Genomic DNA, 14,616 nt, shown 5'->3' on the forward strand with positions numbered 1-14,616 from the left:
TTCATCTATTTGGGTTTTTTTTGGAAAAAAAATATTATTCCCCGTGCATGTATGAATTTTTTTTAAAAAATGTAAATCCTGCCTTGATTAACAAATTTGTAGAATTCCCTTCAAATATATATATTATATAAACATATGTATCAAATTTATTTATTAAATTTATGTTCTCAATTTGTTTGTAGATTTAAGTTTATTATTATATTATTAAAAGATTTTGAGTCAATTATTTTAAAAATACCATATATATATATATATGGGAATTGTTTTATTAAAATTTAATTATGTACGTGGTAATTAAAAAAATCATTTAGGATTAGTTTATAATTATAAATTTTAATAATTGAAAATTAATCAAATTTAGTGATGGATTTATTTATTGAGATCTATTTAATGAAAAATGGTTTTATTTATTGATACATCTATTTTAAAAGGATTAATGAGACCTATTTATAATCTAACCTTATTGAAATTAATGGAAATGTGTTTAAAATATCATCTCTAGTTTTAAGAATTAGATTATTAATATATTAAAGGAAAATTTAAGCGAAAAGGGTCTAACCCATATTAATGGATACCTTATTGAAGTTTTAATTATGAAAAATTAAGTTGCAAATTTGAACTCTTTTCAAATTCTAAAGAGTTAGTATCTCCTCAATGATGGCTTGGGTTTTGAAAAGATAAATATTGCATAAGGCAAAAGGGTCAATTGACACTTGAGAATTTCAATAGATAATCGAGCATTAAGAGATCTATCGGTTGACTCTAAATTTAGCTTTGGAGATGAACAACCTTATAGGAAATTCAGTGCTGGGGGATTGACTCACGCGAAGAAACATTGAATGACCTCCGGAGTTGAGAAGCCGACTCTTCCTTGAGTATTGAGGAAAGGGAGAGGAAACAAATACTTTTAGGAAAATGAGATGCTAAATACTTAGGCGATGCGCCATATCATTCATAGGAAATGAACCAACAGAAATCAAAGAATATTTGCAACTTCTGTAAGCATCTGAGCCAAAGACGGAATCAAAACTATGACCAAATTTGCCTGAAAACATAAGGGACACATTCATCATGCATTCACTAGATAACAAGTATAGAAAAACATAGTTTAATCAATGGAGTCTTAGACAAAATATTCCCAAAGTTTGTCGGAATTTTCAACAACAATAGCACAGAAAAAACTATAAACAGTAAGCCAAAAAAGACATCATAAAGGCCACAGGCACAATTTGAATAATCTTCTTATAACAAATCCTAAATAGTTTTTTAAGTCTGGAAACAAAAGAAAACTCCTACTTAGCAAATTTGATAGTTCTTCTCCTTCTCTAAAAATCTTTTTTCTGCGATAGAGAAATCCCTCCTTAAATATGCCATTGCTTCTAAAAATAGCTCTCGTGAAAATCCAAAACTAGCACAACCTCCTTGGAACAAAAAAACACAACATGTCACAACAGAGGCCGCACCTAGAAAAACAAACCCTGCAACTCAAACTTTTCCTTTAACGGCTTGGAGGTTACCCATAACTGAATTGATTCTATCAAAAGAGAAAGGACTATGGAAAAGGGGACCACTGCAAGGAACCGCTTGCAAACTGCGCAAACGAGTGGGCCCATCCAGAAGAACGGTAAACGAGCATTGCCATTTGTCACCCCTGCACTGCTTCAAAAATGAGACACCAAAGAAGAACCGAGGGAAAAACACTGAGCCACCAAGTGTCACGCACGCTCATCCCTACTGGCTAAAGACAGAAAAACAATGATCACAACTGGGCCCGCCAAGAACTTACATCGGGGAAAATAAAGGTGAACATTTCCTGGCGACTATCAGGGGTATTTCTGCCTGTGGAATAGAAGAACCCAAAATTACTAGTTCGAAGACCAAACCTCAACCCACAACGGGGTGAAAAAGATCAAAAACCCACTTCAAGGGCAGCCATTCATCCTCTGAGAGCATAACTTGCGCTTCCAATTCTTGGAAATATTGCTCCAAGCAAATTACTTCATCCAAGGGAAGAGGTACGGGTTCATCTTGGACCTGGTTCAGGAGAGCAGAGAGTTGGGCTAGAGGATGCAAAAGACCTTCCACTTCATTCACTGAAATAGGGTTTCCCAGCCATTGCAGAAAAACTTTGTCCTGCTGTAAAATCTTGATCTGCTGCAATACTTGCTCAATCTGTAGCACAGAACCATCTACAGGGAAAGGAGAAGGTAAGCCTAGAGAAACAAATTTCTTGACACGTCGCTTAATGTCTGGTACTGAAAATTGCAAAGGCACTAGAGCAGCTGACACTTGCATAATTATCCTGTGGCGATTTATGAAGACATTAGTCCTTTTGATCAATTGCCAGCGATCTGCAATCCCTTTCTCCCTAAGCTCCTCCTCTAGAATAGAATAAAGCAACTGAATAAGAGTCTGGGCTATTGGGAATTTTGGACCGATGATAAGCATAGAATTATTTATAAAGTGCTCAGCCTCAGCACAAAAGGATTGCGCATCACTGAGAAATCTTAACACCGTCTGCAAAAATGGGCAGAACTGCTTTACCTTTTCCCAATGAGAAACATACAGCTCCATTAGCATGGTGGAAAATTCTAAAGCAATTAGTTGAGGGGGTGGGATGCTCATCAATCGAGATATCTCATTATCTTTCCCAACTGTTTCCTGCTGGAGCTACTGCATTTTGTTTTGCTCAATAGCCACCTGATTTTTTAAAGCTAAGATTTTTGCTTCTCCGGTCCTAACGGTCTATTGCAACTGCAATGTATGATTCTGCTCCTACTGCAGAAGAGTTTCCAATTCTGAAACACGCTTACCAGATTGCTCAAGACTTGCTTCTTTTGCTTTCAGCTCGGCTTCAAAAATCATCCTCTCATCTGTCCGTAATACTTGAGCTTCACTCAGTTGATGGGCATAATCTTCTTTGAAAAGGATTTCTTCACGCAATTGCATCTGAACCTGGGCGACATCCCTGGAAGCGGCCTTCAGTCGTTGTATCTCAGAATCTTTATCTTGCGCTTCCTTCAGGGCTACATTTCTTATCACTTCCTGACCTTTTAGCTGGGAACCAACACTGTTGAGGGTTGACTGCAACTTTCATTTTTCTGTGTTTGCTTGAGCTAGCAGGCTTTGCAGACGATTGATCTTTGATACCTGTGACTTATCTTCCTTCCTTTGTTGGGAAAGAGAATCGTGGAGACTAGCATTTTTCGCTTGGAGCTTTTCTAAACGACGGCTCTTCTTAATAAAGTCTATGGACACTGCTTTAGAAATTTCTTCTATCATCCCAACCTTGTCAGATGTCGTGGTGCTTTGGAGACTAACGCCCATTGCTTGTAACTCATAATCATTGGGCCTCATATGAGATTCTGGCTTGTCAACCTTGGGAACTAGATTTCCAAAATAAAGGCAATCTCTTTGCTCGCTGAAATGGGTTTGCAGGCAAGGATGAGCGTGATGAGAACCTTCCTTCTCCTTCCTCTTATTTTGCTTATTCAAACCAACGGTTCAATCATAAACAACCTACTACTGGAAACTATTCGGGTGATCGATGGCTTGACCTGCGAAAACTGCACTAGGAGGGACAGCGAAAGGGAAATGCAAAAAAGGGGCAGTGAAGGAAGATTGGACTGGATGAGTCACCGCCAACAAAGAAAATAATGGGACAAAAGGGGAACTCACCAATGGGAATGAACTGGCGGACACCGTAGCCATACTCTAGGGGAAAAACTCTTCAAAACCTAGCCTACACGACACAGGGACCGCTTTTCATGTGGGCAACTGAAAAGTTGTAGGTATGGGGTTTTTGGCCAGGAGAGGAGCGGAAGTCTGTGTGAGCACATCTTGGGGATTAATTGTCATGCCCACAAGGGCCAACGTAAGACCAGTAGGGACTGAGGTTTGCACGATAGGCGTGAGAGCAGTTGCAAGAACATCCAGAGAATGGGAAGAAGGGAAAAAGGGACATACCTGATTGACCGAAGGCTGCAATGACTAAAGATTTGTTGATGCTGTCATTGATGTATTAGGTGCAATCTCTTCTAACCCACTGAGATATGGCTTCTTCTTTTGGGGGCCCTCGGAGGACTGCTTCTCAGACTGCCTCTTACTAGACTGTGAATGGAGTCTGCGAGTTGCACTATCTAGAGAAGGAGGGATTTCTGGCTCTGGCTCCTGCCCTTGGGTACTTATAGTCCCAACTTCCTGCTGAGCAGCCATCTCGGGAGACGAGCCTCCATGTGAGGAACTGTCACCTATCTCATCGTCAAATATATTTCTTGCTCGAAACGCTCGTCTAGGTGTGCATTTCCAAGGCTAGTTCTGAGCTGATTCACTTCCTGATGATAGACCCAAAAATTTTCCCTTTTCTTTTTGGGCCAAGATAAAGCTTTCATGCTTTCTAACAACGCCCGAGGAATTGGCTTCGCGGGGTTGACTCTTTGCACTAGGGAATAAAATTTTAACCATGACGGGCAATCCAAAATAGGAAAATCATCGGGACCCACATATTTGCTCGGGTCATCAACCCAGGGATTGGTACATTTCGCCCATGAGTCCTGAGGCTCATGCTTCATAGTGTTTTTCTTTTTGTTCAAACAGCCATCAGGGTCATAACTCCACAGGTCATCAATTACTATGAAACCTAGCTACACCAACTTTGAAGTCAAAGTTTCTTCAGCTACCTTTCTTCTTACTAGGGTAATTAGGCCAATGGCCTTGTTATCTTCTATGATGGAAGTATCATGCTTCCCAGCTCCAATCGCTTGCTCGACCCTTGCCAGCTACCATTTCTAGAGCTAGGGTTCTATCAGTCACATGAGTAGGTAGCCGGAATGGCTCTTTAGAGAAACCATGCATGCGGATGAAAGAGAAATTTGGACCCACGAACCAGTCGCAAGGAGGGCGTTCATTCTGCATACACTTCATTTGGACTTGTAAGAAATAGGTGAGAGACTCATTGGGAATCACTCCAAAATACTTGAGTACAGGAGCCAAGAACAAGTCAGAAAACTGATAGGAGTCATAGGAGGCCAGCTATAGAGGCATCCAACAAGATACTAGCAATACACTTCCCATCTCATCGAAAGTGGATAAGCGCATGAACTATGCAAAAAAGGTTTCATTCTAATGTAGAAGCAGGTGCACCAATACTGAAGAGAACCTGAAACATCGCAGCTGTTGGAATTTAGATAACTGCTTGACCATGGCCTTAGCGATAGTCGCGGAGAAGTCGAAGTGAAAAGGTTCCCTTTGCTTCCTGCATTTGAAAAGAAAGCCCATCATGGAAGCTGTGATATTCTGGTCACTATCATGACCACACAGCCAAACTAGGGTAGATGAAATATCTCTGAGGTCCTCTTGTTTCAGATCGCTATATAACAAAGGGAACTTTGGAGGCCCTACTGATAAACTCCGGTTGAGGGCATTCTAACAGAAAGTTAATGCGTCCCTCCTGGTGCTCCAGAATTCCTCCATGGATCTCTCTGAGAAAACCTCAGTATTCTCCAAGATTGGGAAGCAGAGCATTTCCCTAATGGCCTCTGGAGATATGATCAGTTTTAAGTGCGAGCCGCTGACAGAAAATGAGGTAGGATCAAAAACCTCTGCACAGGCAGCTACGAGTTTAGGATAGTAGGGAACTGTGGGGACCAAAGATTGGGGAGCACCACTCTTCCAGAAACGCACCGTGATGGAATGAGAGTCATTTCTGTGATGCAACATCCTCAAATAGGCAGCCTCTCTGAGATTTTTGGGCTGCTTTCAGATCTCATGCTCGTAGATGTTTTCTAAGGAATCTAGCACAACCGACGGGTTCCGGGTCGTCGCTTTCTTTTTGGCCTTTGTCTTTGGATAATCCTTCTTTGGTGGGATAGCATGAGAAGAGTAAGATAGTTCCTCGAAAATATCAACCTAGAAACCCCTAAGAGAGGCTTTCACAGATGAAGCCTCTGAATCCATCAAGGCAGACAATCGGCCTTTCCTGGACTACTATTAGACTGGAGATTGAGAATGGAAACCTATGTGTCATCTTCTGGCCTAACTCCTTGGCAACAAAATGAACAGATTGATGACCAAGAGAAACTTTGAGCTTTTAAATGCATGACATGACTTGTTTTTTGTGAAAGCTAAGGCTCGGCTGACATGCGCGCCAACTAAAATGCCACTGCAATCAACTTCCACGAATGAGGGGAGCCGTCATTCCCACTTTCCCAAAAACTACTTGATTGTGATGGCGTTCCTCGGGAGAAGTACCTTGGGCCAAATCTTTCTTTAATCGAGGAGATCAGCTAGGGATAATGGCTGCGTGAGTTGAAACAGGCTGGCAGAGCTAGCTCATTTAAGGGGGGGCATACCTAAAAGTACGTATGTCTCATTGTTTCCATCCATTCTTTTTTCGAAGTGACTAACTAGATGTTGATATCTTGGAAATAATCTCATTCCCATGATGCGAATCAATAGAGGTGCGACAGAGACATTAAAATGGGGCAAGGGTGAGCTCAAGTTGCCGATTGCTTATTTGCCAAGATTTTTGCTATAAATATGTCTTTTCAGACATTTTTTCATCATAATGCAAGCTATAATGGCAGAGTTTCTAAAGAAATGGATACTCCAGTTTGGTTTGTCAGTAGAAGGGTGCAAGTCACTTTCCTAGGGAATATATTAGACCAAAGACTGCAAGGGATGACGAGAAGGAAAAATCCATTAATAATTGCTGCCATCAAATGGGTACTTAGGGAATATTTCATTGGCAATTCAGACCGATACCGGGTGAATACATATATCTACTCATGCTTCGTGGCTTCTCTATTGGACTGCAGCCAATCTGGGCTACTGACAATGTAGCTGACGCAAGCCCTCTTTCCTTCAGACTATCTAGGGGGCCTTGAAGATGTAGTCGCATATCATGTACCTTTCCTCGGACTCCCTGTGGCATCTGACTTAGAGCGCTTCATCTTTCAGAATGAAGAAGTGAGGTGGCATCCACTTATTAATGGCTTGAAAACCATGTCACTGTCCTCCCATACATACCGCACCGAACTAGCTGTCAAGTTTCTTCTGCAAGTGCATATGATGGTCCCTATTCTGGAAGGCACAGAATGGTATACTAGTTTCAGGGACTATATCTTCCCAAAAGTCCTATTGCCTGATCAACCTCCTAACCTGGTGGTTATATTCATGCATGGGGAGCCTAAGAGTTCTTCTAGTTTGGAATGGCTAGGAGAAGAAGGGGACTTCGATACTGAAGAGGAGGATACTGAGACTAGCCTCTGAGTACTTGGCAAAGCGCAACTTGTGCTAGAACTGATAGATGTAAACAAGATAGAGGCTGAGGGCCCGCACATTTTGTAATAGTACGAGAAAGACTTAATATAATGATTTTGCTTTTTCTTTATCTAGTCTTTCTTTCTTTCTACTGCTGAGCTAAAAATAATTAAAATAAATACACACCACACATATGCACATAATATACACTATTTAAATGGAAAAAGGGAAGGACCCTTAATAATAAGGCTTAAGATGAAAACCGTTAACCGGGATGGAGAGGGAGTCTCCATTCATGTCCTCTAACTCAAAGGCATTGAAACCTTTACATCCTATGATGCAGAAAGGACGCTCCCATAGGCAGTCAAACTTGGCGTGTTGACCTGGCTTTGCCGTTCTCTCATTGTACTTTAGAACAAGGTCTCTAAGGGTGAATATAACATCAGAGCTCTTTTTACTATCGAACCATCTTTTTACGACCTTTTGCCTATCCTGGAGAGCTATGAAGGTGGCCTCCCTCGCTTCCTCTAACTCCATAATCTCTGCTAGCCTTACAACCATTGGGCCATTTTTGGTGATATCTATAGATTTTAGCAACTGTAACGCCGAGATTTCCAGTGACAGAGGAAAAAACGTATCCTTCCCGTATACCAGCTTGTACGGGGAACTCTTGAGAATCTGCTTGGGTGTTATGTGGTCGGCCCATAATGCACTCCTTAGGTAATGGTGCCACTCCCTCTTATATTTCGCGCCTATCCTCTTGATAAGTCAGATCAGGTTTTTGTTAGTAGATTCTGCCAGACCGTTCCCTTGGGGGTAATAGTTAGAGGAGGTTTTGAGATAAATACCTCTATTAAGAGCGAACTGCATAATTCGTGAGTCAATGAAAGTTCGAGCGTTATCAAATATAACAGTTTTTTGGGGGACCGTACCGACAAGTCAGCTCTTCTAGGAAAGATAGTACCTTGTTTTCAGATAAATTCCATAGGGGAACAACTTCAAACTATATGGTGAAATAGTCTGTGGCGGTCAGGATCCATTTATGTCTGATTGAGCTTGGGGGATTGATCATTTTGACAAAATCGAGTCCCCATTGAGCAAGAGGTTCTTCAACTAACATAGGCTTGAGCGGCATGGCCGCTTTCTTACCCCTCCCTATGTAATATTGGCATTCTTTACATCCTCTTACTAGAGCGTGTACATCTTTGAACATGGATGGCCAAAAGTATCCAGCTTGAGTAATTTTGATCACAGTTGTTGGGGCAGAGAAATGACCTCCCGAGGGGCCGTAGTGAAATTCTTGGAGAATTTTATCAGCTTGGCCTTGATCTACACATCAGAGTAGGACTCCGTCAAAATTTCTTTTGAAAAGAATTTCATTTATGAGGCGAAAACCGCTGTTTTGGAGTCGGTAGAATCTCTTCTTGGCCAAAGGGAGATTTTCGAGAAAGGTTCCTATCTTCATGAAATTTTTCCTTTTGTCAATCCAATTTCCACTGGGGGTGTCGGGCATAAACATAATCGTCTCTTCTGGGAGGGTTTCGAAAATACGGGATTCACCATCCTGCACTATATACTCACATAAACCTCTCCCACGGACCATCTTTGTGGGCCTGATGTCAACATCATATTCTAGGATCTTAGTGATCCAATTCTCTCTTTTTTCTATGATGTCACCTTCCATAATGTATTCTCTTACTGCGGGGTGAGCTACATACACTGTGGTCTTGTTGCAGGCAATGAAATGCCAGAATTTTTTCAGTCCTTTTACGGTAGCTAAGGCTTATTTTTCCACAAAGTTATAGTAGAGCTCATAATCTTTGAGATTTTTTGAATGGAAGGCGATAAGGTGTTCTCCTCCTTTTTGGGTGTCTTTTTGAGTTAAGACCATGGCAATACTATGCTGACCGGAATAGACATACATTATGAAATCTTTCGACATGTCCGGATTAGATAACACTGGGGTTGAATAGATGGCATGCTTTATTTGGTCAAAGGCATTTTTGGCTTCAACGGTCCATTTGAAATGTACATCCTTCTTAAGCATGAGGGTGATAGGTCTTATTATCCCAACGAAGTCAGAATTGAAATGACTAACAAAATTAACTTTTCCCAAAATTACTGCACTCCCTTTTTGTTGACCGGAAGGGGGAGCTCTTTGATAGCCTTGACTCGGTCAGGGTCGATAGAGATGCCTTCTTTAGAAACTATATGTCCCTGCAACTTCCCTTGGGGAACCCCGAAAATACACTTTTTTGGGTTCAAGGAGATCCCAAATTTCAGACATTTTTGCAGGACTAACTCGAGATGATCGAAATGATCCTCCTGGTGTTTAGAAAACATGGTTAGGTCATCTAAATATATCAAGATAATCTTATTTATTAGCTCTTTGAAAGCCAGATCCATGGCCCTTTGGAAAGTGGCCCCAGCGTGTTGTTCACCAAAAGTGATAACCCAAGACACCTGTAAATCTATCTATGAGATAGCCAATCTCAATCAATGAAACACTTCAGGGCTGGGACAACATAACATAGGATCCTAACGATCCTCCTGCACTTCAGGTTCTGCTAGACCTAGGGGGGGACACCCTTTTGATGCATTGAATACAAGAATCACAAACATAAGACTGCATCAACAATGAGCAGACACACCATTCCACAAGCTCACCAAATTAGGTAACAGGTACAGATGGACTAGATCTTATACAAATAATAGGTGAAACAGAGCTTTGGAAGGATAGAACATTAACCCCTAAACATAAAGGGAAATAGATTTATCTTTTAAAATGTATATCTGAGACCATTCCCAAATCTGTCAAAGACTAGTGCCTTGTTCATTGGGCAGCAGAGTCACTCACAGAACTACAAATATGAATCATAGATGCAAGTTTGTTTTCCTTAAACAAGATATTTATGCATCAATACCTTATATTAATGCACTATTTGATTCATTCACAAATTCATCAGATCTAGATACATATTTCATTATTTATGACTGACTTTAGAATTTAAACTCTTCATTGAAGAATGCCTACAAACAATCATACAATCTCCTTGAGATGACAAATTTCATCATCCTTGACGATTGAATTCATAATAATGAAAAAACATATCACAGAGACAATCTTGTGGGAAATTACTCATGCCTGACACCAGTAAGACCTGTAATTAAAACCATATTTACAACACTGCACTGCAATCTCTATACCCTGAAACCAAACAAAAGCATTTACAAAATTGGGTCAAGATCTTCAGAAAATGGAAGCCATCAAATCTGGAGCACTTTTCCAAATTTTTGGAACCCTTACAACTGAGAAGAATTGGGAATAAAAAGGGAGAGGGAACCAAATCAAATCTGCAACTGAATTGCCAAGTGTCTCCTCTCTAACTGAATTTTGTTCCCATGGAAACTACCTCCAAAATATCCCACATTTGTCAAAATTAACCGCATAATCAGATTCCTCACTCCGAGAGCTTTCCGACGATATATACTACTTTATATTTTGGCCAAAATTTAGACCCTGGGTGAATTAATTCTCATTTGTGCTCAGTCATTTAAATATTTCAAATTTTGATATAGTTAGAGCTATATCATTTATTCATTTTAATTTTGATTTTTGCCTCCATTTGTGCTCTGATGCCTTGCCACGTGGCGACCTCTGATTGGTCAATGGGGTTGACCGGATGCCACCTGGGATGACACCTCATCCTTTGCCACCTGTCGGCCACGTCATCGCCACCGGGCTTCTTGCTTGTACGCCACTTCATCGCCACGTCATCGCCACTAGACTACCATGACCATCTATCACGACACGTGGACGACTCTTGTTCACTTTCGCTATTTCGCAAGGTGTAACTTGCGTGCATCTTCCTTTCGCAAAATAGCGTGCACCGTTAATCCATCTCGAACTTACTCACTCGTTAAGCCGACCTTCCTCTGCAAAATTTCGCCTGCCTGCCTCAGGAAGCGTGCCTACGTGGGGTCCACCTAGTCGCCATCCAGTCAACTCCTCCGTCGCCTCGGGATCCATGCTCACGTGTGGGCCCACCTTGGGCACCATCAGGCACCATCCCTCAAAAGCCTTTAAGGCTTTGACATTATAGTATGGTGGAGTCTTATATTTAAATACCAAAAAGTTACACTTCCCAGCCAATGTGGGACAAATCGATTATGCCTGGGAATGCATTTTTGAAGCAATTTCTGAGTGTTTTCATGGCTGCCAATGAAATTCGCCTGGAAGTTCTTTGCCTTTCTTGCTTGCTGTGTGGAAGAAAGGGATGGAAGTTGCATTTGTTTGGAAATTTAATGGCTCTTCATTTACTTAAAAATTCCTATGGGCTCTTTCATTGCCACGCACAGGGGAGGAGGAGCTGCCAATGGGATTTGCCTTTATTAGAAAAATGTTTATGCTAACATTTCACCCAACCACAGCTCACAGCAGGGAGGATGCCTGGCATTTGTTTTAAAATTTAAAACTTTACTCCCCAAACACCATGTGCTTGGGAGGATGTTGGCTGGAAATCATGGAATTTGGTTATACCATACCAAAGAGTTTGTTTGAAGTTTCTATTGCTGCTGTTGTTTGCATTTGACATTGGAAAGATCATGCCTTACCTTGCCACATAGAGGAGAGATGGGCAAAGGTTGTGAATCAAACTTTACAGCTGCTATTTTTACTTTGGAATATTATCCATGGCCCCTTATTCACTACACAATCTGCCATTTCTGTTTGCATTTGTTTGAAAGCTTTTGCCAAAGCCACACACAACAAGGGAGGATTCATGGCTACACACTTGCTATTTAATTTGCTTGAAAGTTTTTATTGATTGCCTCCTTACCATGCCATGTAGAAGCCTGGAGTGCCCAATGGCATTTGTTATTTCAAGTTTTTTGTTGCTGTAGCTTCACATAGGGAAAGAGGTCTGTTGTTTGCATTGGTTGGAGTTTATAAAGTCTTCTCTTTGTCAAACTTCAAGCATGGAGGATGTTGGCAAAGTCATGAAATTTGGCTTACACCTTCCACATTACATTTGGTTGAAAGGTTTAATGGCTTTTCACATGCCAATGCATTTAATTTGAAAGTTTAAATGGTCTTCTCACACCATGGCTGCCAAGTGCATTCATATTTTTTAATGCTCTTCTTTGTCGCTGAAGGAGGATTTGGCTCCAAACTTGCCAATTTTAAATTCCCTGAAGTTCATAATAACATCTTGAACTCTTATGACATGCCTCATGATTATAATCCATATTTAGATATTCTGAAAATCTCTTAGTGAACAAAGTCGCCAATAAACTAATACGGCACAGGCATGAGCCAGGTCGGGCCCCAAAGTGGGTCTGACTAAAAATTTTTTCATTTTCATGCAACTGACCCCTGGAATGCTTCACGGACCTCAAACATACCTCCGGAAATGATCGGCATCGTTTTCAGATCATTAATCCGTATTTTACAACCTTCAGGCAATTACGCCACAATTTTCACATTTAATCGCGAAGACGTAATTTTCAAACCTGTCAAAACACCTTTCTGGAGCTCGCCATCTGACAGGCATGTACTTTGATATACAAGGATGACATCTACCAAACGGTTTCTCAAGACGAGTCCTGAGTGAAGAGATATTAATTTTCGAAAATGTCCAACTAGCTTTGTCGACACTGCGGACCTGATGAAGTCAATGTTCTGGCAACACATGATGCCTTTCTCAAAAATATCAAATGACCTCCGTGGGTCCTCAAATTTGAAACATAGGTACCTTAAAGTACATATTAAATCTTTGAATTCTCAATTCGATCACCAGACTGACAGGATGCAAAGGGCACACTCACCAAAATGGCTACATTAACTGATATAACATTGGAGTGCGTATAACTGAATTTGATGGCAAAATGAGCTCTTTTGAAAACTGATCAAACAGATTGGTAGAGCCTTGAAATTTGAAACGTAGCTCACCATTTATACCAACATTAGCTCGGAACAAACATTCTGACATGACACTCACCAGGACATTTTTACACTTTTGCAAACATCACAAACCATAAACGGATTGAGCTTTGAAAACTGAGCAAACAGAATCATAAGGACTTGAAATTTTGCATGTTGACTCACATTTATGCATAAAATTCAATCCATTTTGAAATTCTTCATGATAATAAACATGGCAAAAGATATAAACACCCAAAGTAGGCTACTTAATAAAATTTGCACTTGTGCCTAGAATGCACTTTCAGCTCACCCCTCAAAACGGGTACCTAGTAAACTTATCCAAACTGAATACTGAAAGTTGCACATCACTGCATAGGCCAAATGAAAGGTGTGGGACATGAATCCCGAGCCTTACCCTCTGAAAATCAACCGGCTCCATTTTACTCCCTTGCTAACTAGGCCATTCAAACTGACTTATTTTAATCATTTGGAAATGCAGGGCAAAATTTTGAAATTGGCCTATAAACTTGACTCAGTTTTAAATACTCCCAACAGTGGCTCTGACTGGGGATGGTTGATTGCAAGATCAACACAAGAATCCAAATATCTTTGGTTAAGCAGACCACCCAAAAATGGATCATTCTTCTCTCAATTCTTCTCTTCTCAAAACAGGGCTTCCTTATTCTACCCAAACAGCAGGGCACTTTATTGAAAACCACACAATAGAAAGCAAAGTGACTGTACAAAATATAAAACTTATAAATGGCGCCGGACCATCAAAACTGAAATCAATTCTTACCTCTGTCAAACACATGATTTTCATTTCCACAAACTGGAGGTAAGTTGATATCATCATTCCAATCTGCCTGATCAAAAACACTTCCATTTCCAATCAGCTGATCACATAAAACATAATCAGCAGCATGTTCATAATCATGATATCTCTGAAAATCAAACACATGCTGAAAGGACTGATCACTAGGTGACATAAGAGTGCCATACTCTTTACCATTCTTTCCCAGCTGAAATGAAAAGTGGCCTAACTCATTCTGAAAGTTGAAAACATCAGGCACATCTATATTACTAGTTTGCTCAAATGATGAACACTCCTCTACAATCATGGCTTGCAAACTAGAGAGGAAAACTTCCTCATAACATGACTGCACTTCCACTTGCTGATCACAAAAACTATCAGCATTTTGCACACATGAAAGTACATGATTTTTACTTACCAATGGTTCATTTCCTCCTTGCAAATCTGAGAAAAAAACCCCAGATCTGTCATGTCTTCTAAAAGGTAGACCCTCATAATGCATATCAAAGCCAGAATTCATATTAACATATGAACCTTCATTATCATACTTATCAACCATATATGCATTATCATTTTGTCTATCGAACATAGGAAAAGAATCAACATCATATGTATCATT

This window comes from Cryptomeria japonica, chromosome 5 (assembly GCF_030272615.1).
Source record: "Cryptomeria japonica chromosome 5, Sugi_1.0, whole genome shotgun sequence".
In the NCBI taxonomy this organism is placed as follows: Eukaryota; Viridiplantae; Streptophyta; class Pinopsida; order Cupressales; family Cupressaceae; genus Cryptomeria; species Cryptomeria japonica.